Below are 27,863 nucleotides of genomic sequence, written 5' to 3' on the forward strand. Positions count from 1 at the left end.
GGCTTTGGTCCACCACTGATGTCTTCTTGCAGTCTTTCCTGGTGGTTCACAAGGAGAAGACCCGAAAGTGAAGTCAAGTGGAAACTGAGAAATGAAAAGACAGAAGAAAGGACCCCATTTTGTATTCTGAGGAGAATGTGATTTCTTGCTTGCTTACCAATCTTTTAGCAATTGTGCATTTCCTTTATATATTTCAGAAAACCAGCGTCATTCCCCAGTTGTTTGACTGGGGAAACTAAAACACAGAATCATGTGTAAAACCTGCTTAATTTTGGTGATACTGCAGCCCTCAGTCCTTTAGGTGCTGTGGGACATTTTGGGAGTGACTTGTCACCACAAGTCATTGGTAGCACGAGAGCTGGAGTTGTTGCTTTTGATTCCCAGGCAGGGATTACCACCAGCATTCCCTGGGGGTAGTTGACAGTACAAAGAAATAAAGAAACCTGAGAGATAAGATTCTTTTGGCCAAAAAAAAAAAGGCTTTGAAAGTCATCTAATAGAAGGTAAAATGGTTAAAACCTTGCTTATGGGTTGGTGATCCAGATGGAGTTGTGTGTGGTTCCATAGCACAATCTTGTGGGCCTGTTGCAGGAATTTGAAGAAGGAAAACTAACAGCAGCCTATCTTCCACTGGGTTTTTAGCCAGATTCAGTAATTTTTCATAAGTTTATTTTTCGAAGTCCCACTGTGCCTTTGAATAAGGACAGGCACATTTTCATATACTTGATTGGCTAAAGAATGTATTTTGCTCATGCAAAGCTGTGTGTAGCTGCAAATGGAAGGATTGAGGAAATATTATCCTGGTTTAAAAAGCCACAAAAATGCCTCTTTGTTTGCACGTGTGCTTGTGTACCCATACATATACAGAGTTGTGTATAAAGAGTACATGTATAATGTATTTATAGGCGAGTGTGTGTGGGAAAATGGGTGAATATATAGATTTTAAAACCTTGAAAATGTTTATGAAAAATGCCAAAGATTCTAAAGCTTATCATCTTGCGTCTGTTCTTCTTCATTTTGTATCTTTCCCGGCATGTCTCTCTGGCTGAGCCAGATCTCTGCATGATTTGATTTACTTCAACTTAATGAAGCTGGTTGGAAAGAGCCTTGTAGAAATTACAAAATCTCCAGTAAATCTCCTTCTTGTACATACAATGGATGTCCACGGAACCCTTTTGTTAAACCAGTTTCTCAATCTTCTCTGTAAACAATGCCTCATTGTCTCGCTTAAAACTATCATCTGGTTTATCATACTGTAATCTTGTCATTTTGTGAGGACCAAAGTCAGGCATATTTAAGCAGGCGTGTGGGATCTGATCGTTGATTTGAGTGAAAACATTCAACTGCAGGAAAAACTATTTATTTATTCAGAAATTCAGATTGATACTTTAGCAGTTTGGGGGTTTTTTTTCTGTAGATTTTTCCACGTGGAACTGATTTCTTTTCAGGAGACAGGGTGATGTCTTTTTGTTCTTTTTTCTTCGGTGTAGATATGTTGGGTTTCAGAATAATTTGTGTTAATTGTTAGGCTGGAGACATACCAAATGAAAGGGTTTGGGTGGTCCAGTACCTATATATTGTTGTGATGAGCTCTTTGTTTTGATAAATACTGTTTGAAATGCAATAAACATTTGAGGTTAAGCTGATGCCTTTAATTTATCTGGATTAGGAGATATGTTTCCCATTCTTTGCAAAATACTGTGCTATAATATTTAGTAATATTATTGGTAATATATAGGTAAGCAAGTACATGCCTTGGCAGTGCAGTGTAACAATTAACACTGGAGTTTGCTTGGAGTAAGGAGTGTAAGTGCATCTTCTGCTGCAGCAGAAAATGAGGTAAAGCCTTGCCCCACCTACCCGCAACTCTTTAGTGGGATTTTCTAGACTCTAGTTAAAGGAAAAGGGGGTTATGTGCACTTACTGCAGAGCCCACTTACCAAGCTCTATATTCAGATTTCTCTTGTGATTCTTAAAGCAAGAATATCTCTCTGTGTGTCCATTTCCCTGTGCAAATTACCAGTCTTTGCATTTTTAATCTATTCAATGTATAGCATAGAAATAAAAAACTTGCATTTTTACTTCAAGGTAGTCGTTTCAGGGCATCTGCAGTCTGAAATTTCTAAGACCTGAAGCCATTCAGAAGTTTCAGTCTAACTTCAGGTCTTTTGGATTGCAGAATCATGGAGATACGGAAATGTGAGGCATGTCCACTAACTGTACAGTGTGTGAATAACTGTGTTTGACATATATGTGCAAATGCAGTATTTACTCACATTTGCCTAAACACAAGGTGCTGCTGAAGGTTTGATTTTTTTGGAATATTCATGAATAGGACTGAAGACTTGGCTTCCCTATGGATCATTGTTAGTAAAAGTCAATCACTGAAACACACTTTGTGGGAAGCAAGCAAACAACTGAGTGAAGCACAGCTGGAAATGCCACACACCTTTCCTTTTTCTCTGCTTGAAAATCTCCGGTTTTAACCTTCAGCTGCAGCTCTGTTTCCCCCTCAGTCGCCTCCTGAGCCACCCACAAAGCAGAGGAGAGCCCAGGCTTTGTCCTGCTGCTCAGGGATCCCACTGGAGAGCCCTGCCCAGCAGACCAGTGCCTGGCACCTCTCTGCATGGGGAAGGGAAACTGCTTGTCCTCTAGAAATTAAACTGGCTGCTGCTAATTCCCTGCCTGGGGTAAGAGTACAACAACTCCGTGTACTGGGCTGTCCCACTAGAAAACAGAGGCTTGCCATTTAATTTCCTGTGCTCTATATGGGGCTATGTTTTATTTTTAATTTGGAGGGCCTGATTCTGCAGGCGTTACCACAAGTGGAACCGGAGTTATTTTCCTATCAGAACAGTAGGTTCACACCAGGAAGGAATTTGGCTTCTCTGGTACCTTAATTAAAAAATTGACTAAATACATTCTAACCGAACCTTAACTTTTAGATTTTCCATCCTTTAACTAAGCTGATAGACTGTTTTGGAAATGTTAGCTTTGGCTTTAGAGACTATGGCATGTGTTAGTAGTGAATCCTCTTCTGATTTCATATTGTGTGTTGTTCTATCTGTAAAACTCCATGTGTGAGGCTCCTGGTGCATCTACCCCTGCAAATCACACAGAGGTCTGATAAGAGTATCTGCTCCTCTGCATCCTAAAAATTACCAACTCAGAAGGAAGCTGAGACACTCCAAATGATTGTTAGTTTGTTGCAGATGGAGTTTTTTAATCATTCTCAAATTTGGGTAAATTAAGCCAGGTGAAATATGATTTTGGGACAAAGTATCTGCCTGAGAGTTTATCAGTGCCGAAGACCCTCCCTCAACAGTAATTGTATAATTAAAGGAAAATGTGAGCAAAGGATATATTTATGTTTAATGTATATATTTGCAAGCATTTAGGAATAGTGTTGGAGTGAAAAAGAAGCCTTGTGAAATTACAAGATTTCATCTACTTTCCTCTGTGATGCTTTGACTGAAAACAATGCAGCATTTCAAGACAATTTAGAGGGTCATTCTGTTTTGCATAAAAGTTGTGTTCATCTGACATAAATCATGAAAGTGAGCACGGGGAAGCAGGAGGTGGCATCCAGGTCTCAGTGTTTGCAACAGCAGCAGCACCTGGGCAGGCACGAGTTCAAATTCTCAGTGTGGCTTTAACCTGAGGGCTGGTGATTCTTGTTAAATTTTACGTGAATGAACGTTGCCAATCGGTTCCTGCGTGTTGGATTGAGCACCTGCAAATTCCCTCTTGGCTGAACAAGATGGTGTGCCTCTTACAGGGGAAGAAAGTAAGAGCTGGAAGATTTGCTGGCATGAAATTTGTGCTGTGCAACAACCTAGTGCAACCATCCTTCTAAACTCTTGAGGAATTCCTTGTAGAAGAAAGGTAGGACAGGCTCATGGACTGGGCACATACATCTGGTTCTGGTCTTACAGGGCCAGCTGTGGTCAGATTTAGATGGTCAATAGACTTTGCCTTTCACTCTTTAATTATTGTCTGCTAGAATGGCTCAGACAGCACATTTAAAGAGTGGCTTTCAGTCCAAGAAGGAAGCATAAGGCCCTGGCCTTCATTGGTTTGGGTGGTAGATGGATGGGTAGGGAAGCTGTGCTAGGGAATGCTTCCCCAGGGAACCTAGTGACTGCTTAGCTGGGGATCTCCCCTCTACGCTGCATTTGTTCTGATCAGACTTCTAGCAGATGAAAGAATAATTTTTTTGCTCTTGATGTCTGCATTTTGGTAAGTTACTTTTATGGTGGGATAAAACATTAAATGTTGAACTGTCATCTGCAATCTGAAGATGATAAAACCTAAAGACTTCGGCCTGCCACTTCCAAATGCATGATGAGCCTCAATTCTCCTTCAGTCCTAAAGGATCCAAATGCCTTCAGGACAGGGCAAAGTCTGCTCACCAGTAAATGGTACAGTGCCTTCAAAGATGCTGGTGGATAGTTCAATTTCACGCTCCGTACTGGTAAGTGAATATAAGGGGAAGTGTCTTAGTGACACTACTCTTTATTCCTACCCTGGGTATTTGTTTTTAATGAGATCACATGAAAAGAAACAAAACAAATTATTTCTATTTCTTGAGCAAACTTGCTGCTACTTCTGTCCTAGTTACTGTGTGTGGAACATGGGATTTGACTGGTCTTTGATCTCTCACTGTCACATAGGGCAACTGTTTTTATGGGCCTGAATCTGCACAGCAAAACCACGTATTTTTCACTTGCTCAGTACTGCCACCTCCTAAAGTAAAGAAAATCTCTCATCCTCATTTTCAAAAGAAGATGCACAGTGGAAAGAGCATATGTTCCTACAGACAAAAAAAGCCTGTTAGATTCAGTGACTTGTGTGCTAAATTTTGCTTTGATCATGGCTGTCTGCTTTCTCCCTCCATCTTCTGTCTGCCTGTGGCCGGCTCATTCCAGAGTGAGTATGTGAAACCACACAGCAGCTACAACCTTAGAAGAAGGGGTGGGGGGGGGGTGAAGGCTCCCTCCAGCTCTGGCAATAGACGACTTTACTGAAAGTCAATGCCATTCCCTTGCATTTATCACTGCCACTCTTGCTCTGCATATTTTTGGTATTCGCCATGCATTGTTAGCGGTGATTGTCATGTAATTAAATCACTGCTCATCACAAGAGCCTATTTTTATGCTGAGATAAGCATCAGAAGTCTGCTGCAGCGTCCCCCAGATCAATAAAGATGTTCCCTGTAGGATTACAAATAGTCTGGGGTTGTACAGGGCACTAGAATTAATTAGGAATGATTTCTCTTTTTCTTTTTTCTTTCAATACATTTTTAATTGTTTATCCATTTTCGATGGGCTTGTTTTTAACTCTACCATGATGGCCCAGACGCCTCTGTTCAGACCTTTTGAGCAGGATATGATACCAATTTGGGCAATACCATTTGATGTAAGTAGTCACAATTATCATCATCTTTCCACAGCCATGTGTGACTGTTACTTCAAAATATGTTTTTGAATGAGGCATTTGCATCTCAGGCTTTGCACTTGAGATTACAGTTAAATGGGTTTATCAAATGATTGAACTTTGAGATCCAAACACAATGAGTAACCTTCAGGTGCTACCCTGAAGATTTTGGTATTTTGATCAGAAGGCCAGAGGGCAAGTGGAGAAACTCGAGCCATTTCCTGAGGAAGCATTTGCCCGTGGTCACAGAGTGTGTGGCGGAAAGAGCCCCCTGGATTATTTTGATTTAGGCTTTCCTAGTCTCAGCTGTCCACTTTCCTTTGCATTGTTTTTACATTTTGTTCTGCTTGTGCAGCATACTGGTTGTACCACCCTCCCTGGGCCATGATCCCCAGGAGCTGTGGACTATGTGAGACGGTGTGTGGTGAGACAGAAGAGTCTGGAGAGTTTCTATAAACAGAGTGGGAATGGCCATGAATGGATGAGGCACAGGGAAAGTGAAAGTCTTCTTTTCCACTGCCCTTCAGCCAAACAGCTGAGTGCCTTTTCCTTCTGATCCAGCATCATCAAAAATGGAAACAACTTCTTCAGCTGTGCTGGTGAGAGGGTGTTTGCCCTCTCTGAAGCACAGGGAGAAAGTAAATTCCTTTTAGGGAAGAGAAGCTGTGTCAGGATTCCTGTAGGGAACTATCTCTACCTGAAAAAGCAATGAACAGTTGATGTTTTGCACTTTCATTGCTGTACTAAAGTGGTGTTCTTCATGAGCTGCACCTGAAATCAAATGCCTGTGGAGCTCAAAGGTTTTGGATCAGTCTTCAAAACTCTATGAAAGGGATAAGTAGTGGCCAAATTTGCTGCTGATAAACTAGGTGCCCCTAATGCTGAGAAGATGGTGATGCCCTGAAAGAGGATTCCTCACAGCAACACAGTGTTCCGTGGAAATTATTCTCCTACTGGTGTTAGGATTAGGAGATGACATGCCCAGATCCACTACAGGAGAGATGAAATGCTTTAATTTAGACCCATTAAAACCCAAGTTATGTGAGTTTACTGCATCACAAACCAGCAGAAGGTGCCTGTGCCCAGAGCATGATGTGATGCAGCTCCTGTCAGGCAGCCAAAACCCATCTGCCCAGTGTTGGCATGGGCCAGCACAGAAGATCTGGCAGTTTCTGAACATCTCTGGGTTAAAAGCTTGCTGAGAACACTCTGAATGAGCTTCTTTTCATATGATCAGTCAGGAGGGATCTCCTGCACAGATCACAATCTGCAGTAGTGGCTTGTTCTGTCCTCCACTGCAGCACTGAACATTAATAGTAGGGCACCATCATTCTGCTTGTGCCAGCTGAGCCTGGATGATTTCAGTACTTGCTCCTGGCTTACCCCATGCAATAGAAAATTCAGTCTCACCTCTTTTCCACTTGCCAGCCCTCTGCTTCCCCAGAGGAAAGGAGTTCTGGGGGATTTTTTTTGTCCCCTGAAGCTCTGCAGAGCTGCTGCTCACCAGAGGCAGTGCCCAGGGGTGCAAGGTATGAATGTGCTCAGAAAGTGAGGGGTCTGCCGAGTGGGATTTTGGCAACTTTTCTATTGCACGTGCAGAGCGTTAGGCTTCTTTGCAGGGAATCTCTTTCCAAAATTATTTTGTGTTTTCTCACATGTTCAGTCATTTCCATCATCACAGTGTGACTTGGATTAAGGTAGTTCAGAACAGGACACTCCTATAAAAGCCTCAGAAATTTTTATGAGAAATAATTCTTCCAGATTCTAAGGTGAGTTTGTCCATTTTTTTTAGTATTATTATTAGAGTTCAGGTGTATTAGATAATTTTAACATTGTCATACATTTTGGTTGACTGCAGATTTTTGGGGAATGGTTGGCATCCATGCTCCACCAAAATGCTTGATGTTATGGAAAACTGGATTACTTAACTAGAGGGGGAAGTATACTGAGATTTCCAGTGGGTAGTTGCCTGAAATCCTGTGAGCACCATCCCAGTCCTGCTGAAGTCAATGCAACTCTGCCATTGATCTGAAATTAGCCCCGGACAGCCTTGCTGGGTGGTGACCTCTGTGGCAGTTGCACGGTCACCTCATGGATAATTTGCAAATTGCCCATGAACCATGTGTGCAAACGTGTCTGGCATGGTGCTAATTTACTGGCAAGGTCTGGGAACACGGATCCAACACTCTGCTCCAGGGGAGCCTCAGCCATGCCCAGCAGCGAGTGTAGAGGTTTGATTTCTATGCAGCATGTCAGGGATATCTGATGGATGGGGTCAGCCTCTCTTTCACATGTGTTTAGAGATCTCCAGCCAGGCCAGAATTTGTCAGATGACCACAGTGGGGAAGGCATCAAAAATATTTCCGTAAATATAACCCCTCCACACCCCCTGAAATTTATCTAGTTTGTGCATGGATGTTACAAACCCTTGTTCAGGGCTACAGGACATTATCTGTGGCTGTGTTCCGGCCGGGTTTATTTTGGGGTGGTCAGAAAGGAAATCCTAGTGGAGAGGCGGGTGGAGCATTTTTGTTGAACTGATGTGAAAAAGAAAAATACCTGGCTATTTGAAAGGGTTTGAACTCTTAGCATAAGGCTCTGGGAGATGGATGAACGGTCAGAGGGAGGTGACGGGGGGGTCAGAGGTCCTGTGGCATAACTCATCACTGTGAGAAATCCCTATCTCCCAGTGAAAGTCTAAGGACTGGCTGGCAGCAGCGTGACCTGTGGCAGCCAATTCATCAGAAGGATTTCCCGTCTGAATATGCGATGTGTGCACAATTATTTTACCTATCTTCACAAACAGGGTCCGTGTCCCTGCACACTTAAATAAATCTTGGCACTGTCCTTTCCAGGAGGCATTTTGGGTTCAGCCTGGTTGCCTGCATCCTGCATAGTTCTGTTCAGCAGAGTCCTTGCAAACAGCCCGTCTCCTCTTCCCTTTCCGCTTCCCCTTCCTCCTCCTCCCATCCCACTGCAATCACTGCTGCCCAGACCCATCCTTCACTTGCACAAAACTGATTTCTGTTTATGGAGCAGCTGGCAGCAGCAAGGCTTGAGCACTGAGCGATGACTAAGAAACAAGCCCACTTTTCCCTTAGCTGTCAGGAGCTTTTAGAAATAACACCCTCCTCTGAGGAAGTCAGAATAGCAACAGGAAAATAAGTAAAACCTATTATAAAACAGTTGTCCAAGAACTTAGGCACGGCGCGGGGTAGAGATCAATATGCTGTGAAGGTTAAATCTATTTTCACACTGTGTTCTATTTCACAGTTTAATGGTGTTTTAATGTGTCTGTCACTGAGCCCCCTTCATGTTATGCAGGTAGAGCCTTTACAAAGGAGAAATAGCATTGGCTTTACAAGCTTCACAGTAACATCTTATTTACCAGCTGAGATCTGACACTTTCCTCTCTGGAGGTATGCCAGGGCTAGACTATTTTATTTATTTTATTTTATTTTATTTTATTTTATTTTTATTTTTATTTTTTTAACTTTTATTTTTATTTTTATTAGTACTTTATTTAGTCCTTTTTTTACTTTTTAGAAGACATGATGTGGTGTAGCTTTTGCAATAATTTTAGATGGCTTTTGGGGAATGCCTGTAGGGTTGGGAGCAGCAGGAGCATGTATGTGCCTGTGTAGAAGGGACAGAAATATCTACTGCTGTTTATACAAGCTAAATACATGGAGGATATGCAGAATTCCCAGGCTTGAGTTTGCATCTAATTCACAGTAGTATGTTTGAATGCTTTAGCTTGAACTCAGCTGATGCTGGGATGTTGGATCAGGTTTGGGAGGAGCATGGAGGACAAAGTAAAGGTTCTGAGAGAGGATGGGGGAGAAGGAGGGCTGATTTCAGCCTGTGCCATTGGAGAGGATGGAAGGAGAGAGAGAGGGAGCAAAGGCAAAGATGGAAGCATGGTATAAAATCCAGGCTGTATGCAGTGCTAAAGCACACAGACCTGTCCTCTGTGTTTGGGGTGAAGAAATTGATATTTCTAAGGCTTAACTCACACTCTTTGTTTAGAAGAGGAGGAAGGAAAAAACACTCTTCTGCTTTAATTATCTCTCTTGAGCTTCAGCTAGGGAAAGGAGAGGTTGGGATAGCCTAGTCCAAGGGCACTGCTGGTTCTGTGCTTCTGCTGGGGAACAGGGCAGGCAGATGCTCAGGTGTGCTGACCTGCTCCATGGGGATGCTTTGACAAACCTCCCCCTGCCTGCGGCTGAGCCAGCAGCTGGACACAGCCTCTGGCCATTCACACCCCCCTGCAATGAGGCAGGGCTGCACACACCTGTGTTTGCTCCCACTGACAGGGCTGAGAAAGCCACAATTGAGCAGCTCCTCTGGTTTTGCCACGAGTGAATCGGAGTGCTTGTGTTTTCCAGAGGGACTTGCTCTGGACTCCTCACATTGTGACTTATGTGTGGTAGGACAACCTGCTTGTGCCAGTGGCTTCTCCTGTGTGATCTCTCTCCCATCTTTTCCCTCACCAGCTCCTTCACATCTCTGGGAGAGCAGTCTGCTTCGCCTCTCTGTTGCCTTCCCACCTCTATCATCTTTTGCTCCCTCAGTTGCTCTTTACCCTCCTCTTCCTTTGTCTCACAGCCAAATGACTTAACTCTGCACAGCCTCCTGGGAGGGGTAGGCTGTGAGAGGGGAATGCAGCAGAGAAGGAGATATAATATTAAAACTTCTTAGGAGCAACTTGTTAAAAACCTCGCACTTCCCCTCAACTGGTTGCTTTGCCAGAGTAAAAGCCTTTGCTCTGTCCAGGTCTACCAAGGGCTGGTGCTTGTCAGAGCATGAGCTTTTAGACTTGCAGAGCATTGACTTGGCTTAACCTGTGTATCCCACCACAGCAGAAATGTCTGCGGTGTGTGTTTTGGCTTTGGTGTACTGCCTGCTCTGAGTTCATCTCTTCCCCCCTTCCGTTTTCCATTGTTGGAACAACAATCTTCTGCTGGATGCAGAGCTCAGCTATCCCTGTATTGTGGGGCCAAAACAAACTCTCTGCTAGTGTGTTTTCCATCCTCCACAAGTTAAAATACCAGTGCTGAGAGCAGCTGCCCTCCCGGGTGGGGAGCCTGTTGTCCGAAAATCCAGTGACTGACTTCATGGGGCAAAACTTTGTCTCAAGCTATGCTGCTGAGAAATGAATTTGTATCCTTTGGAGCTGAGAGTGACTCACCTTTGGAGGGCTCCAGCGGTTCCCTCCCCAGCTGCCACAGCCACCAAAGTGCAGCCTGGTGAACTAAAACATCACCAACATTCTGGGTTGCAACTTGCAGAGCTGAGCACTTGCTTTATCTGTGCTTTCCAAATGGATGGAAACCTCTGAGAAGGTCAGGGCTGGGGACAGAAAACTTCAGGGAGAGTCCCAAAGGGCTGCCAGAAATAGATTCAATCCATTTTTCTGCTCCAGTTTTTCAAGTCCAAGGTAGTTAGGGATGGTTGTCACCCAATATCCCTTGCTCAAATTCCCTGACACATTCACATCTGGCCTTGTGTGAAATGGTGAGAAAAAAATATTTTATGCTTGGTAGCAGAACCTGTTGTTTGAATATTTTGTCTTTGGGTTTTGGTTTGTTTTGCTTTTTTTTCATTGTCCTTTACTGTTTAGGGATTATTTCACCTGCTTCAACCACTAAAGCAAGTCCATAAATACCTGAATTACAAGCTTGAATGTACACTCTGAAAATTTGTCCAAGAGAGGTCACCTTTCTGAAAATAGAACTGGATACCTGTTATGGTTCTAATATTTAGGGACTGAATTTATGCAAGTATGCCACCTTAATCACAGAGTTTTAGATTAAACTGGAAAGTTGAGAAAGCTGCCTGATCAAATGGCTTTGAAGTTTAATGATCATTTTTAGAAGCAAAACTTTGATGCCTTGGGCAATCCATGGCCAGGTGCCTCATATCAGGTGCTGGGTTTTTGGAAAAGTGATAAAAGCCACACTGAAGCAGAAGTGCTTCATTATTGTAAACTCAGTTTCTTTCCTGCTTTATAGAGGAGACTTGAGGAAAATAAAAGTTTGGTTTTTTTGTCTTGTTCAAAACAAACTTTTACTGAGGTGATTAATGAAATAATCTGGTTTGTTTGAAACCTCAGATTTTCTGTGGGTTTCCTCGTGAAATTTTGAAATGCTGAAATCACAGATTAGAAGTAAAGAAAAGGTTAGAGACAGGAAGATATCCAAAATCATGTGAATTTTAAAGACATTTTTAACACACAGGGACATGATAGTTTAGTGTTGGCTAATTCTTATTTATAGAAGCTAATAGATGATTTTCTATTGTGAGAGAATTAATCTTTCTGGTAGCTGAGCGAAGAGTTTTGCATCTCCTGCTGTGAGAAATTCAACATTCCATTGGAATTAGAGGGTTTCTCCATAGGTGGGTGTTTGCCTGCCTTAGTTGTGTTCTTGATGCTTGCTGGAGATCATTTGCAGGGTCATGTTGGGAGCAGAGGATGGTGGCAGAGGGAGACTTCAGAGATCTGAGCAGCTCCTGGAAAAGAAATGGGTCTGGTTGCTCCCAGATAGAGGGACAAGAGAATTACTGAGCATCAGCCAGGACAGAGGCTGTGGTCCTGTCCAGAGAGAGAGAACTGCACAGGTTTGCTGGCACAGTCCATGGAAATTAATAATTTTTAGAGTATAATTTAGGCTTTTCTTCTACATATTCTGTTGATTGGTTTTTTTGTCTTGTGCAAAACAAACTGTGAGGTAAAGAAGTTCTTCAGGAGTTCATAGCCACTGCGTTGCATTTCATGTAATTTCCATTGGACTCTGACTTGTGGAGATTTTTGGCTTCTTGCATACATTTTTGAAGTCATGTTTCTGACACTGATGTTAACTTGTGGCTGCTCATATTTTCCAAGTGTCTAAAATTTCCTTACTTCACATGAAATTCTCTCCCTGTAAAATTGACCCTATAAAACACCCAAGATAAAGCACCACTGAAGCAACCTAAGTGAATCTAAATATCTGAAAAGCGTTGTTTAAAACCCTCACCTAGACCTAACACTTTGTGAAATTTAGTGGATAATATACATTTGGGATACTTATAAGGATAAAATCAGTTCATAACCTGGTAATAAGCACTGTGATACAAATTTGTACAGTGCTCTGAAGTGCTGAGACCTTCTTGCCATTTCTAAATTGGAAAGCCATAATCTTAGTTATGTTTTATTTACATCTCCAGCTATGTTTTATTGCAAGACTTTGGAAAATATTTTGTAACAGTGCAATAGTTCTGACAGTAAGTCAATGTAAGATATCATAGAAAAAAATTCTCAACAATTATCCTTCCCACCCAAACCTTTTCTTAGAAGCGGTATTAGAAAACTTTAATGGCATTTTACTCCCACCACAGGCAAAAATAATTTTTTTCATTGACTTGAAGGGAAGAAATGTTTAACCCCTTAATTTTTGCATTAGCAGAAAGGAGCAGTTGAGCTCCTTGAGTTGAGGTGGATTTTGGATTGAAATGGAGTTACAATAAATAAGCCCAGTTCCATTTAACTGGAATTGAGCAGCTCTGCAGCTGAGGTTCTCTTTCTCTGCTTGTACCCCCCTCTAAAAATATATGCCCAGGTGCCATTCTGATGCAATGAAAAAAAAGAATCCACTGATTAGAAAGAAGTTGCTACTCTGCTGCAGGCGATGCAGAGGCTGAAACATGATAGTCCTGGCCCTGACACGATGCCGATGGGAAGCCGGGAGCTGTCAGAAAGGTCAGGATTTCAATGATGTGTCTGTGCATTTCCAGTGCTCACTGCATTCCCTTCTCCTGCTCTGTTCTTTCCTTTCCAAACCCCAAGCACATCCTTTCAACAGACCTCCCTGGACAAGCAGATGTAGATAATAAATAAATGGGGAAAGTTTCAAAGTCAGAAATCTCCTTCGAAGCCTTGTGGAAGGAGATATATTTTGGAGCACGAAGGCCATTCTGGATCCTTGAGCTTTATCTCACAGCTCTCTTTTCCATGCTGAAAATCTTGTACCTTTTCTTTTTCTAAAAATTTGCTAATGCTCTTCTTATCCTCTGTCCACCTGCCAATTCTTCTCACAGTTGTTGCATTAAATGGCACATTTACAAGGTGTGATTGACCAGGTTCAGGTCTGAAATTCAGTCCACTACACTTAAAACTCTGATTCATGACTGCAAAATTACATCAGCTCCAGTGCAAATTTGATAAAATCAGGATACCAGTTCTCACCTGGATTTCAGCCTTACTTGAGAGCATCAAATCATTATTTACACTTCTGCTATGAGAAATCAGTGTGGGCTGCAATCTCTGTCTGAGGAGTTGGAGATGTAGCAGGGTTAACTCCTCCTGAAATGGATCTGACCAGACAGCCCAGGTCACACAAGACAGCTGTAACGTGTCTAGGGACCAAGCTGTGGCCTTCTCTAACCATGATAGCATCCTTTTGAGCAGATTGCTGATTTTTTTTGCCACTCACAAACTCACAAAGCATTACTAGTGGAGATGAAAATTTCTGTATAAATGCAAGTCTGTGAGAATGGGCTTGATCTTCACAACAGATTTTTTGGCTGTACATCCGTATTTCCCTTCAGGTTCTCATGTTTAATGGTTTATTTGAAACCAGTTGCATACTTTTTATCTTTGCCTTTAATGAAATATATACATTTCTTCAGTGAACACTGAACAAAGTCACAACAATTAAAAAACACTTAACAAAAGCAAAAATATCCCCCATATCCACATCCATAGCTAGTCATTCCAAGCAACCTTTTTTTTTAGACATGTGTTTCTACAGCCTCTTTATTAGTGCTATTTTTCCAGATTTGGTCTTCAGCTGAAGCTGGAACTTCCCCGTGTTGTGGTCCCACCTTACAGCTCTTCCACAGGATGCACAGGAGTGCAACAGCCAAGATCTTCTCCCTGGAATCAGGTGGACCTCACTTTGACTGGAGCAACTTTTATCCTGCTGGTGGGTGCCCTGTACAATGAAGTGTGTGTGACAACATGAAACATCTCATTTTCATCCCTTACTTTTGTCCATGTTTGCTTGCTTCTGAATTTGGTAATAATTGCAAAGCAGCAGCTGGGAAAAGTCATATCTCTTGAGTAGTACATGGAGGATTTTAAGCATTGCTAAAATCAAAAGAAGCAATGGGCCAATCTCAAAAAAAATCACCAGCAAAACATCAAATGACCAGTAGGATTTTAAATGGCCATTTGTTCCAAGAACTGGTAGCCATGCTTTTATGTAATCATACTTAGATGCATCATCATGTTCAGAGGGAGAAGGCCCACTCTTAGGAGGACTGTTAGTAAACAAGTAAGCCAAGGGATGTGAGGAAAGATAGTATCTTTTATTTGACACACTAATCTCAGTTGTGGGCAGGGAGATAAGATTTCGAGTATTGAAGCCTGTTGTTGGGTCTGAGACAACATGCTGGTTTTCTGGTTGCTGCTCTCCAGTTCAGGGCTGATCAAGTCTGATTCTACCTCAGCACATAAAACCACTACAAGGAGCTGCAGATCTCTTTTAGGGGGAGTTTCTACTGGTAACACAGATCTTCCATTAAATTCTTTAAGAATGAAGAATTATTCACAGCTGCTGGATTATGAACAGGGCACAGCCTAAAAATGAAGCTAACTTTGACTTTCAGTCTTTTTCTTAGCAAACTGGTCATGTGTTTTCCCAGCAGGATTGCTGGAGTGAAAGTGTCCACTGTATTCTGGCCCAGTGTAATCTGCATTTCTAATTAAGGCCATTTGCAAGTCCACTTATCTGACATGTGCAAAGAACAAATAATAAAGCAATGAGAAAGTAGCAATCAGCAATGAAACCTTTGTTTTAAATTTCCTTCTTTTATCTCTCTCTCATATGAATGTCGAGTGCAGATAGCACAAAGGATGCCTTGGCAGTGGCACTCACTGCTGCAGAGGGTTGGGGCACTTTTGGCTGTTCTGATCTGCTTTCCATCTCTAGGGAGTTCCCCATTTGGGCACGGGGTGTTTGATAGAAATAGCTTTGTGTGCTTTTAGATCCGGCTGGTTTGGGGTAGTTCAGCAGCTTGCAGGGCTGGGTCTGTGGCTGCAGCTTGGCATTCATACCCCATAATGATCCTTCCCTCTTGGAGCTCCATGGTTGGTTCAGGGGCTGGGCAGAAGCACCACTATGTTCAAAACCAGAGCTTCCTAAATTGCTCACTTTTCAGGTTTCCAGGTTTTGTTGTCTTGCCACTCTTGGAAAGAGAAGTGGATTTTGAAACTCCTAAAACAGTTTATACTTCCAGCCTTTTTTTCCCCAGCCTTTTCTTTTCTCATCACTTAACACATTTTTGCAAAGAGTCTCTGCTTGCACCTGAAGCCTCACGTAGAAACTGAGCTTGTTTCACCTGCCTTGCCACCCTTCCTGCTTGGTACCTCATCACCAGCTTTGGCTCTGATGTTTGCTGCCCATGTACCACACTCTTAAAGTCCCAGGCTGGGTGAGAGACACCCAGCCTGCCCCACTGCTTAGGCTGGTTACCTCTGAGTTGGGAACTGCTCAGAGATAGGAGAAAATTAAGTGGAAACCAAATCTCCAAAGGTGTGAATTGTCAAGGGAAAGGTTAAATCCACCTTCCTGGGGTGAGGATTGCTAATAATTCCTCTGAGAGTTTAACAAATGAAGTGGTTCTGGACCAAAACTGAATTTAATTGGAAAAGAGTTTCCAGTGGCCTTTTGTTTTTCTTTTCAATTTTAAGTCTAGAAAAATGCTTCAAAGTGTTTAAACACCACATTTTTTCAAGTTGCCTAGAGCAACTGAGGCTGTTAATTTTTTTTCAATACAAAATTAAACTGGAGGTAAATTTTAATGTTTATTTTCAGATTTACATTTCCAGTGCTGAGACAACAAACGCCTTGAAGATGCATTAGCAGAGGAGTGCCCTGAGACACCACAGCCTCCCTGTGCATCCAAATGTTGGATTTAGAGGAGAGTTTATTTCGGGGGTTTGGTTTAGCCCTTGAGACTTCTGCTGTTGCAGAAGTCAGTAAAGGCATGACCTGCAATATGAGGTCTCAGAGTCACTCTGCAGAGCTTTTCTCCTATGACAATTTTTTTCTGAAATCCCAGTACTCAGTCCTTCCTAAGTACATTATCTAACCTGATGTATCCCGGTGTTCAGAAGTTGCAACAGGTTTGTCTAAATCATGAACTGCTTTTAAAAAAAAAAGAGGATTTCAAGCTCTGGTTTTTTTTAGACTCTCTCTCACTGCTAAACCTTTAGCAGTCCCTTCATTCTATTATTCATGATTTCTCTGCTGTTCTCATAAGAGGTTCATGATGATTTTTGATTTTAGAAGGCAGTGCTATAAAAAGCAATTAAAAAAGTCAAAATATCAATAGACTTGTGATATATAACCGCAAGACTTGGCAATACTTCATTTTCCTTCAAATTTAGTGTCTTCTTCTCATGCACAGGTTTTTCTCAGATTTCTTTTGTGTAGAAGCAAGTCCAGAGCTTCAGTTTTGCTGGGCATAATGTAGAAAGAAGAAGAGAGGAACAGTGGATTTCTGCTATGATGGGGAAACCTAGTTTGTGTCTCAGTCCTTTGATAGGTCAGTGCTGGATGGATGGAGAAGTTTGCTCTTGTGATCAGATGGAGGAAAGCTGGAGTTGGGGTGTGTAACCTGACAGCTCTTTTCTGTGAAGAGACGGGAAACACAACTGGAGGGAAATATTCAGAAAAGAGGTAAATAACCTGTGAAGTGTTTAGTCTTTGTCCTGTTTGGGCTGTTTTGCCTATTCACTGTTGTATTACTCTGTCCATCCTTTGTTTTGTTGCACCTGAATTGTACCAAACACAGCACCATTTGTCCCTTTCGTGATTCCCTCTACCCTTTGGCACTACAATTTGCAGAACCTCTTGGTGAACAGGATGGGAGACAGATCTATTTTAGTAATTTCTCACCTTATGCCTCTTTCCATGGTCTAAAATTCAGCAGGATCTCATCTCTGGTATGATCCATAGCCAGGAAGACAAGAACACAGCTGGAGGCTGCAGTATGCAACAGGTATGAAAAGGAAGGGAAATATTTTATGCTGCTGCTATCACTGAAAATAGATCTGTAAGACCAATAATGGAAACCACCAAGACTAAATACAAGTAAGAGAGTGTAGAGGTGTTAGCTTTTGTTGGCTGCAGAGAAATAAAGCTTAGGGACACAAGGTAATCCCAACCTGTGACATGCAGCTTTTATTTTCAATATAATCTTAAAACAATAGCATGTAAAAGGAGAATTTCCTGCTTCTTCCAGTCATTGCAGAAGCCCAAACCAAGACAAACCACCTGTGACCCTTGGTAGATCCGACCTGAGTAAGTCTCACCCACTATGTGAGGACAGGGAGAGCCCGCCTCACTTGCTCATCACAGGCAGCAACGCTGGATGCATGGGGGTAAAGATTTCTGAGACCCTCCGACTGGGAAAGGTCAGGAGAGCATTGCCATCTCTTCCAGGAGCTCCAACACCAAGGGGAAAAATAAATCACACAAAGCTTAAATAGGAAACCGCAGCTGCTGTCAGATTAAATCTGTTACAAGTGCATTCCACTGCCTCGCTGAACAGTGTTTTATTTCACACCTCAAAATGTGAGGCCCTGTGCCACGGACTTGCTCCTTTTTCCCTATTCCCCCTAGATGACTTAACAAGCTGAAAGTGCAGCTGGAAATTAATGCTTCCTGTATTTTTAAATAATGTGACATTGAAATCCTGGTATTTAATGCGTTGGCATTTAGCATGCCACAATATTTCAGTTACTTTGCAATGGTTGGGGTGCAGAAGTGTTATTACAGCTGTTCTGAAATTCTGACAAAGAGGTGCATTTCTCTCTTCTTTTTTTTGTTTCTTTTTTTCTCTACTCTGTCCCACCATAATTGCTTTTTGCTGCATCTCTGAACCGTAACCATGGCGATCCGCCACATTCATCAGAGGACCCTCTTGTTGTTTTGCTTGTGTGAATGTAAGAAGGGGAAAAAATACAAAAAATAGAAAGAAAAAAGAAAGGAGGCATAAAATATTTGCAGAACTTTCCAAAAAAACTACAGATTTTTCTTTTTTTAATCCCTCCCCCCCTTTTTTTTTCTTTTCTTTTCCTAAAGACAGAAGCTGCATTGGAGAAGTGGCCTGGCCAAAACACCAAGGACTTGTTCATAGCCTAAAAAAGGGAGAGGAGGAGTCTGGGTCTGGAGGTGTCACTCTTCGTGGAAAACAGACCTTGATAACTGGAGCTTTCAAGCCATTCCCCCCTGAAAGGAGGAATTGTTATATGCAGAAGGGGCAGGAAAGGTTGACCCTTTTCCATTTCTGTCTGATGACAAGCTGGTCCTTGTTTGGAGAACAAGTTCATGCAGAACATCATTACCATAAACTCAGGCCATTTCTGACTGGGGAAGGAGAAACTGCTTGGATTTGGACAGGAGGTACCCTTTTCTGGGTTTGCTGGGTACATGCTCTGTTCCTCATGCCATGGGTGGTGAGGAAGGAGAGATGTTGAAACCATTGGCTGTGATGAGGCAGGCAAGAGATGAAGAGGGAAGGGAATGTTCTTGCTCTGAAATGTTTTCCTATGTCTGACACCTCAGCGTAGTTCTCTTTAACTGCTTCAAGGACCTTTGAAAATCAGCCTGGAGACTTTCATGTAGAGGGATTTGGGCAGTTCATCTTTGCTCCTGTCCTGGAGCTACTTAGAAGGGATAAGAAAGCTGTCTGACATCCAAAGTGTCCTTCAACAAGCTTTGGCCACCCAATCCATCACTGTTGGTGGACTCTTCAAGACACAAGGAAAGAAAAGCCAGCAGCGGTAGTCAGAGGGTTCCTGGGATGCTGTAGTGTGGCACATGGGATATGGCATCATTTCCAGTGTCCAGCCTGTCACAGGAGATGGCTGGGGATGAGGGTTTGGTGTCCTGTAAAACCTGGCTGGTTTAGCTATAGAAGGGATTTGTCCCCCTGCAGAGGTAACACAGCTCATTTCCATGGAGTAGAAACAACTACCTGACATTATTTTGCTATCCTTCAACATGACAGCCTGGAACAGAGTGATGAAGCAGCTGTGCTCTGGATCCTATGGCAGCACTCACAGGGTGATTTTGAGAGATTTCCTAAATGTCCTTGCTGTGGCAGTCATCTGCAGCAGTACCCAATTGTCTTGTAAAGCAGTAGCTCTTGACATAAAGCTTCATCTGAATGAATAATTGCATGTTCCAAGGCTGTACATTCTTGTAATCAGGGACTGGGCTTTGTTTTGGCTTTACAGCATTTGGCACAGGGTCTCTGGTGCCTGGGACTTCAGAGCAGCAACAGGCTGATGAAATTCACCCCCAAGCCCAGTTTGAAACTTGTTCAGTCTTGCGCTCATGCCCTGGTAGTGCTCATCAGCAGTGACTGTGGAGCTGTGACAATTAAGGGAGTTTTCTCCTCCTCCTTTGCTCTCCCTGAGTCAGCTGCACCCTCTCTAACTTCCTCAGCAGTGGTTCTGGTGGATCAAAACCTCTGTGTGTGCTGCCAGTGTCCCAGTTCACAGACTGGGATCTCAGCACACGCCCAGCCCGTGTCAGTGGTTTCTGCCAGCTCGCTGGCCGAAGCAGGGGCACACATCCCTCCTGCCATCAGCACAGAAAGCCTGGAGGAGGCAGGAAGGTTCCTCAGGCAAAGCTACTCATTGACGTGCCTCAGCGTGGGCATTTACTGGCGAGGCAGAGCCACCAGAGCATTGCTCAGTGACCTGAGAGGTATTTGGTTGGAAAATGTCTGGTTCTGTTCTCGTCTGGGAGCCATTTGATCCGTCCCCAAAGATGCAGCATAGCAAAGGCCCTGGGGCCCTCCCATGGGTGACAATGGATACATTGGGGTCTGCAGAGCAAACCAGGCTGACTACAAGTCAAAAAGTCTTAGAGACCCGTTTGTAGGTGGGATTGTCAATATAGAATAACAAAGCGAAAAACACTCCGGGCTAAATGTTATCAGTGATTATTTTTAACTTTATTTTTACTGTTTCTGATGTGTTCTTCAATCTGTCTTGTTGATGTTTATTTTTCCCTTTGCAGTAAGGGTCATATGTCATGCCTCCCTTGCATCAGGTGCCATACAACCATGTACTGTCCTTCCCCCAAACAGTTCACAAAGTCTTTCTCTGGGGATGAGATCTCACTGGCACTGCAGTCACTGACTTGTACATGCCCTTTAACAGGAGTTTCTTTAGAGGGTGTAGGATCCCTTACTTCTCTTATGAACCTCTTAATTGGAGGTAACACAGCACATAAAAACTGCAATAACATTTCAAAATATTTTCCATAATCAAAATTCATAATAATTAGCAACACCTCAAAATCCAGTGATTTAGATATTTAATATAGGGAAGCTTATTTGGCCTGCGGTTGTTTTTGTGCTTTCTGCCCTGTTTTTTCCACATGCTTCCACATTCCCTAAAACCTGGGACCTAAACAGTAAATTCAAAGTAGGTTTTCAGATATTTATCAGCCATAATGTAGAACTTTCAAAATGCTGAAAATTCCCTGTTGAATTCTGAATAAGTGCTTATCTATGGAAGAATGCTCTGTATGTTGTTTTGCAGGGGGCAATCAGAGGACAAAGGTAGAACCTTTTATATGAGTAGGACCTGCACTAAAGCCTGTTCCACCATGTTTAAGGATTCATTAAGTATATATCTGCAGATGTAGAAACCTACTAGTGAAAATTTATATTAAGTTAAACCTACTCACTAAATAACTCGCAACAAGGTAAATCAAGTGATGAGTAATAAAAAGTGAAACAGCAACTTTTCACTGAACAACTGCCTTAACATTGTTTTTACGAGGAAAATAGGACGATGAAGGAACTATGTAAGGTCCCACTGGACCATGTGAGGTCCATCCTGGGAAGCTGCAGGAGCTCTGGGAATGCGGCAGCTCATCTCAAGTTAAAATGGCCACAGGATGAGGTGGGCTTTGGAGATAGTTGTGGATGTGATACAAGCCTGAGGTGCCAATTTAAATTTAACTTTTTTCCCCTAGAAGTGAGCAATGCCTAGAGTTTTCACTCTTCTGCAGATGAAAAACAATAAAGAAGTTCTACAGGGATGTGTCTTGGTGGGACTAGGAAGGTGCTCTTTCCATATTGCTAATCTCTGAAGGAATTGCTCTAGTATAAGGTAAGTTCTGAGACACAAATGATTTTCATTTTTTTCAGCTCTGTTTTGGTTGTTATGGCTGAACACAGAATAGGGCACAACAGGGCCATTTGGTGGAGCTGCCATAGGCTTGAGCTTTCCACAGAGCAGCACTGCAGCGGTCTGTGTGATGAGTACCAGAAATTGTAGTGCCAGGTAGAGCAAATGGAACTCAGAGCTGAAAATTAAATATTTTTAATTAAAATCCACATCTGCAAGCTGCTCGCGGAGAGCCAGGGTTTGGCTGCTGATTTCTGCTGCCACGCTGGGATCACCAGTGTCAGAGACAGTAATTCCAGAGAGGCAGCCGGCAGAACTCACTGGTTAATATTTAAAAAGGTGCTGGCACCCGGCAGAAAATGTTTTGTGGAATACCCTATCAGGAGTGATTGTATCTGCTTGTGAGTAGTGTCACAGGTGGGGAGCATGGCTCTCATTTCTGTCAGGGGCAAGCCTGGCCTTGATGCAGGTTCCGAGATGTCTTGGTGCTCTTTTGATGCGAGGGCCATCATTTGGTGTTATGCCAGCAGTGAGCATAAACTAAGCCATCCTCAGAGCTCTTCTAAATTGCTCTGACTGCTCTTTCTGTGGCCTTGGATAGCACCTCTTGACCATCTCTCTCTTTTTATGCAGGAGGAGGCTGAGGAGAGATGGATAATGTGTTGGTAGGCTTACCAAGCCAGAGGTTTGTCCTTCGGGTCCCACGTGCCCCACACTGCTGCTGGCTTGTGCCCCTCCATTTCCCCCACTGCTGCCTTGGCCACCCCACAGCATTCTCTGAGAAGGACTTGTGCCTCTGTGTGCTCTGAAGAGGCACTCCGGGGCTGAAAACACATGCCAGGAAAGATTTCATTTCACCATCTTTTTTTGTTTTTAACAGAATAACCGAATCAGTCTCACGCCATCCTTCCTTATGCAGCTACAGAGGTAAGGGAGAGCCGAGGAGGAGCTAATTACGTTCCTCTGCACCTCTCTGTCTATGTTACAGGCTGTAGGAGAGCAGGTTTGAAGCCTGTTAGGAATGATTTCAAAGCCAGAGAGTAGAGCAGCATATTCATAGCTCGTTAATATGCCTCAGCTGTCATCAGCATTTAGAAGCCCCCTACCCTGCCTGTACTGCTGTGTTGTTTTTCTCTGCAAATGGATCTAATAGTATGTTTTTCATGAAAAACAGACAACAACAAAACCTGTATCCTAATATCTTTTAGCAGGGAAGGAATAACATCAAGTGGCAGATTAAGAAAAACATGCCAGAAATATTTAGAAAGGCTTTGGGGAAGAGAAAAGTTAGAGTTCTCTGTTCAGTTCTTTAATTTCAGGTTCATTGTTTAGGTTTGTGTCTGCTTAAATGGAGAAACAGGAGTGGTAAGAGAGAGATGAGAATTTACAGAATTCAAACATGAAGATCTCTGCAAGACGAAAGCTTGTCACCCTCATATGTCTTCCTGATCAGTTGGGAAACAGTCTTAATCAGCTGAGACAGTCTGAGCAAACTCAGAAAACAAAGGATTATTGTTCAGCTCTCTCTAAAAGTGGCCTGATTAATACTTGATTCTGTTGAACAAGGAGTGAAGTTTGGAGAACCAGCCTGCCTTGGAGAAGTGTGGCTGTCAGTGCTACAGAGCAGGTGATGCAACACAAATGGTCAGGTTCAGTTTTGTTTAAAATCAATTTCATTTGCTCTAATGCAACCTGGTTGGGTTTGTATTTTCAGTAATGGCTGGGAATAATTAATTCTCTTTTGATTTAACAGATCTTTCACTCTCTTGTCACTCTAAAGAAACCCCGAAATTTTATAAAAAATTTACTTTGACACCAAATTAACTCAAGATTTTAAACCAGTTGTCAGTGTGCCTTTAAGTCAAATCCTCTTTCCGCTTATAGCACAGACGCATGAAAGAGGAGGCTGCTGTTCCTCCACGAGCATGGGGGAAGATTGAGTTGTGTGTGGGAGGACAGAACAGGAGAATACTCCAGTTACTTGGGCCACTCCTCCGGCAAAATTAATAAGTATTGTTAGAAAGTACTTTGCAGGATAAAAAAAAAAATTAATCTCCTAAGTGTAGTCGAATGATGGGGCTGAGCTGGCAATAATAATAATTAAGGGGAAAAAAAATTGAAGAAAGTTGGCTAATTTTCTCCACCATTCAGACTTATTCTGGGAAAACAGGAGATAGCGCTTTTGTCGCTGTTTCCAAACTGGATAAATCACCCAATCTACAAGCCATAACAAGTCTTTCTTTTGTTCCAGCTCTTTCTGAAATTATTTTTCCTCAAGAGAGGGAGGACTGCAGCCCCAAACTTGATTCTGAAGGGTCCAGGATATTCAAGCCTTCAAAGGTCATTCAGACACAAACTAAGACAGACCATCTAGCAAGCATGTGGGGATTGAGTTCAAAATCAAATCTAGGTACTACAAATACCCAGAAGAATTTTCTTTCCATTTTCTATTTTGCCCCATCACTCATATATTGCACTATTGAGTTATCTAAAGAAATAAAGCATGTTTATGTCATCTAGGTATATTCAGCAAACTTTATTCCTCTCTCAAGAGTTCATCCATCAGTTCTAGCCTCCATCTAAGCTGGGGACATGTGGATCTGTAAGTATATCACTGCATCTTTCTACATCCTGTTCATTATGATGGCTGATCAGCAATTTGTGCTCAAAGAAAGGTACAAACTGGACTCAGACAAACCCCACAGGCCTGTCAGAAGACAAAAAGGGTGAGGAGGGGATAAATCCTTTTTGCTCTCCAGAAGTAACCACAGAAACCTGATGCATAAGATAAATACAATGCAAATAAAGAAGAATCCAGTCTCCTTTCAGTCCTTTGGGGTTATACTGACATGCAGGATTCATGTCTCCTTGGCAATACAGCCCCTTTCAAAGGCTTATCAATTTCAGTTCAGATTTCCTTCTGTTTAACTTTAGAAAATGATAACAGAGTTTTAATACTCAAATAATAAATACTTGTGTTGTTTTATTTTCATGGTGAGATTATGCATGGTCGATTTGTAATTAACTGATCTAGTTCAAAGAGTGTCCTTCAAATTACATAATCTTTCTTTACTCTTCCCCTGGTCTCACCATCCTGAACTCTGAATGCATTTCAGAAGTGTCATCATAACCTCTTTTTAATCTTTAGGTGTTTAAATAAGATGAAGTCCTTTAACCTCTTCATGAGGGAGCCAGTGCTTTCCTGTCAAATATTTATACCCTACACTGCACTTGTTGCAGTAAGGTGTCTGTTCTTAAATACCAGAACTAGATGAAATATTTCCCCAAATTTTTATCAAAGCTTTGAGCATTGATAGCTTTATATCACAACCACCTCTTCTAACACAGTCTAGCAATTCCCTGACTGACCAATAAGCCAGATTGATTTTTCTTTTGTTGCACTTATTGGATTACCTTTTCCCAAGGCTTTGACATCTCTTTCCAGGACTTGGTGAATCTTTGGAAGAGTAGAGATGTGACAATTCCAGTTTGAGGAAGCCAGAGCTTTGGTTGTTGACCTTTGCTTGTTGCTTGTTGACAAAATCTTAATACTCCATTTCTTCTTGGCATCTCTTCAGCCATTTTCTGCATGACTTGTGCTCCAAGCAGAGCAGGGCTTGTTCCTGTGCCTCGACAGAACTGGTAAGATGAATAAAATCCCATGATCATGGTGGAAATAATAATGATAATAGTAATAACACCTGCATGATAGTCTAGGTGACCCCCTCTTAGCCTGTCTTCCTCATGTGTTTCCAAATCAGCAGACGAAAAGGGATTTGCAAACACAATGAGAGCATTAGCCATGCTCTAAGCATCTTTTGCCACTGAGTTTTGCAAAATTACAAATCAAATTTGTGTTGCCTATCAGGTTTCCTAAGAGCCACTACATGAGTTGAAGCAAATTGTGGGGACAGTGGGAATTGTTCAGGTGGTGCTTCAGCAGCTCCAGGGTGGTTCCCTCTGTGTGATCAGGTCAGGCCAGTGGAGACTGTCCTAAGTTATAATTCACTTTTAGATCAAAGATCATATTTTGATATGAAGAATGCAATTATGAATAGTTTATAAACTGTTAATAAATTATTAATAGAGAAGAATACTCAAGTCATGAATAACATGTTATAGATTATTTAAAGCTCATCCGTTCTAGTAGTGTAGATGAATATAAACCTGGCTCATAAGCACAGTATTGAACAGCCCATAACAATTGATTTACTCATTATTAATATATCTATTACTACCTTATTAATATGTTCACTATTTATATGGTTGCTCTAACAGTAAATTAATCTAAACTGATTTCTTTTTAAACAATCATTTGGAAAAGTCATTCTTCTGTATTCTGAATTTGGAATTTGTTGAAGAATACACATAAGCACCTTTTTGTCCCTGTAGTAAATTAAAAATATGTGACTGTTTATAATGGCTACCCAAAAGGTGGTATTTCCTCTGCCGCTGCTATTAAAAACCCTTTCCATAAACTAATCGAATTAATGTGCAGCCAAGGAAGAAAATTAAAATAATTATGTTGATCTAGGGCTTTGAAAGGAAAAAAGTTGACAAGCAGAAGTTATCAGGCCTGCTGGAAGTGTGATCCACGTGTGACTACCCTGGTGAGACGGGTGGGATCTACAGCTCTGGTTGTACAAAACATTATCAAAGCAGAGCTCCAGGGGTAACACTGAGGAAGGAGTTGGTAGGGCGAATATCAGGAAGCATTTCCTGGCAGTGAGGTCTGTCGGGTGGTGGAATGATCTCCCTGGAGAAATGGAGGAAGTCCTGTTGCTAGAGTCAATTAAAGGCTAGTCTAGACAAACCCTCCATTAGGATATTCTCCTAAGGAGCACCCTTGTAGACAGGGAGGGAAATGACATGAGGGATGGGAAAATGACCTCATCCATCTCTGTCGCCTTTAAAATGCAGAGGCTAGGGTGGTGTTGGCTACCACTCTACAGAGGATGCCAGTAAAGATATTAATCGTAGAGATGGTTCTGTGATACGGCTGGGAAGGAGACAGTAAATATCAGTGACTCATAAGAATTGGCAAAAAGCTTCTTCTGACGTGTGTTCTGCTCACTATTTTTGTGGTGAGGTGTGTATAATAATCAGCTGAGCACATGGGAAAAGCTATTTGGTCCATTAATAGTGCCCAATCAGGTAGTGTTTGGATTTCATCATCTCAAATGATAACAAAAGAAAAAAGATTAAATTGCAGTACACCTAAAACCATTGGAGCGTCGTCCACTGGAGACAGTCATCTTGGCTCCATCCACAGCTGCATTCCTCTAGAACTAATGCTGTAGCGTAATCAATAAAAGGAGCTCAACTCCACCTGGGTAATGGCAAAGGGCTTTGTTTTATCTCTCTTGACAGACCTTGGCCCTCTGGTCTGTGGCAGCATCAGCAGCTGCTTGGTAGTCCTTGCTGCCACAAAGCTGCCACCCTGGGGGGAGGGCTGGTGCCTGGGACACCCACCAGCAGAACGTTGCTGGCAGAGCAGGAGGGCTCTAAGGACATCTCTGCCCTCTCCATGCTGGCTTCTGGCAGATGGGACACAATCAAAGACCCCGTCTGCCTGCCTGGCAGCTCCCTGTTGCTTTTGCAGGCACCATAAATGTGATCAGATTTAGGGGCTGCTCCAATTTATACAGCACTGGCACCTCCAAGACAGCTGGAAAACAATAGTGGCTTTAAAACATCGCAGGGATGCACCAAATAAGTGCTTAGCTCAAAAACTGGTCCTATGCCTCATGGAGACTGTCAAGGGTCTGTCAAACTCTACCTGTGCAGAAGAACAGGGAGGAGATAATGATGGTTTTTACCTTGCTAAGGTAGGAATTATTTTCATCCTGTGCAATAAAAGCTTAATGGTGTACATGCGAGGCACAACTGTACAATTCATCTCATAGTCAGAATGTTATCCTGAAAATTACGTTTTAGTTAGCAAAGCACACAGCACTTGTCCTCTTGTCCAACAGCTAGAAGTCCTGAAAAATCAGGTAGGGAAGGCAGGCTGGGAGTAATTTTCTTCCTCTCACAAAACATAAATTGCTTTTGACTGTTTGTTTGTTTGTTTTTAGGTATTTATTTATTTTTTTTTAAGTGAGTTTCCAAGGTCATTAAAAATGAATGTAGGCCTTTAAATTTCTAAATACCAGAGGAGCTCCCATTAGCTTTCATCCTCCTGCCAGTGTCTTTTTCGGGAATATTGAAGCCACAGATGCGGAGG

Source organism: Coloeus monedula (assembly GCF_965178545.1).
Source record: "Coloeus monedula genome assembly, chromosome: 14".
Taxonomy (NCBI): domain Eukaryota; kingdom Metazoa; phylum Chordata; class Aves; order Passeriformes; family Corvidae; genus Coloeus; species Coloeus monedula.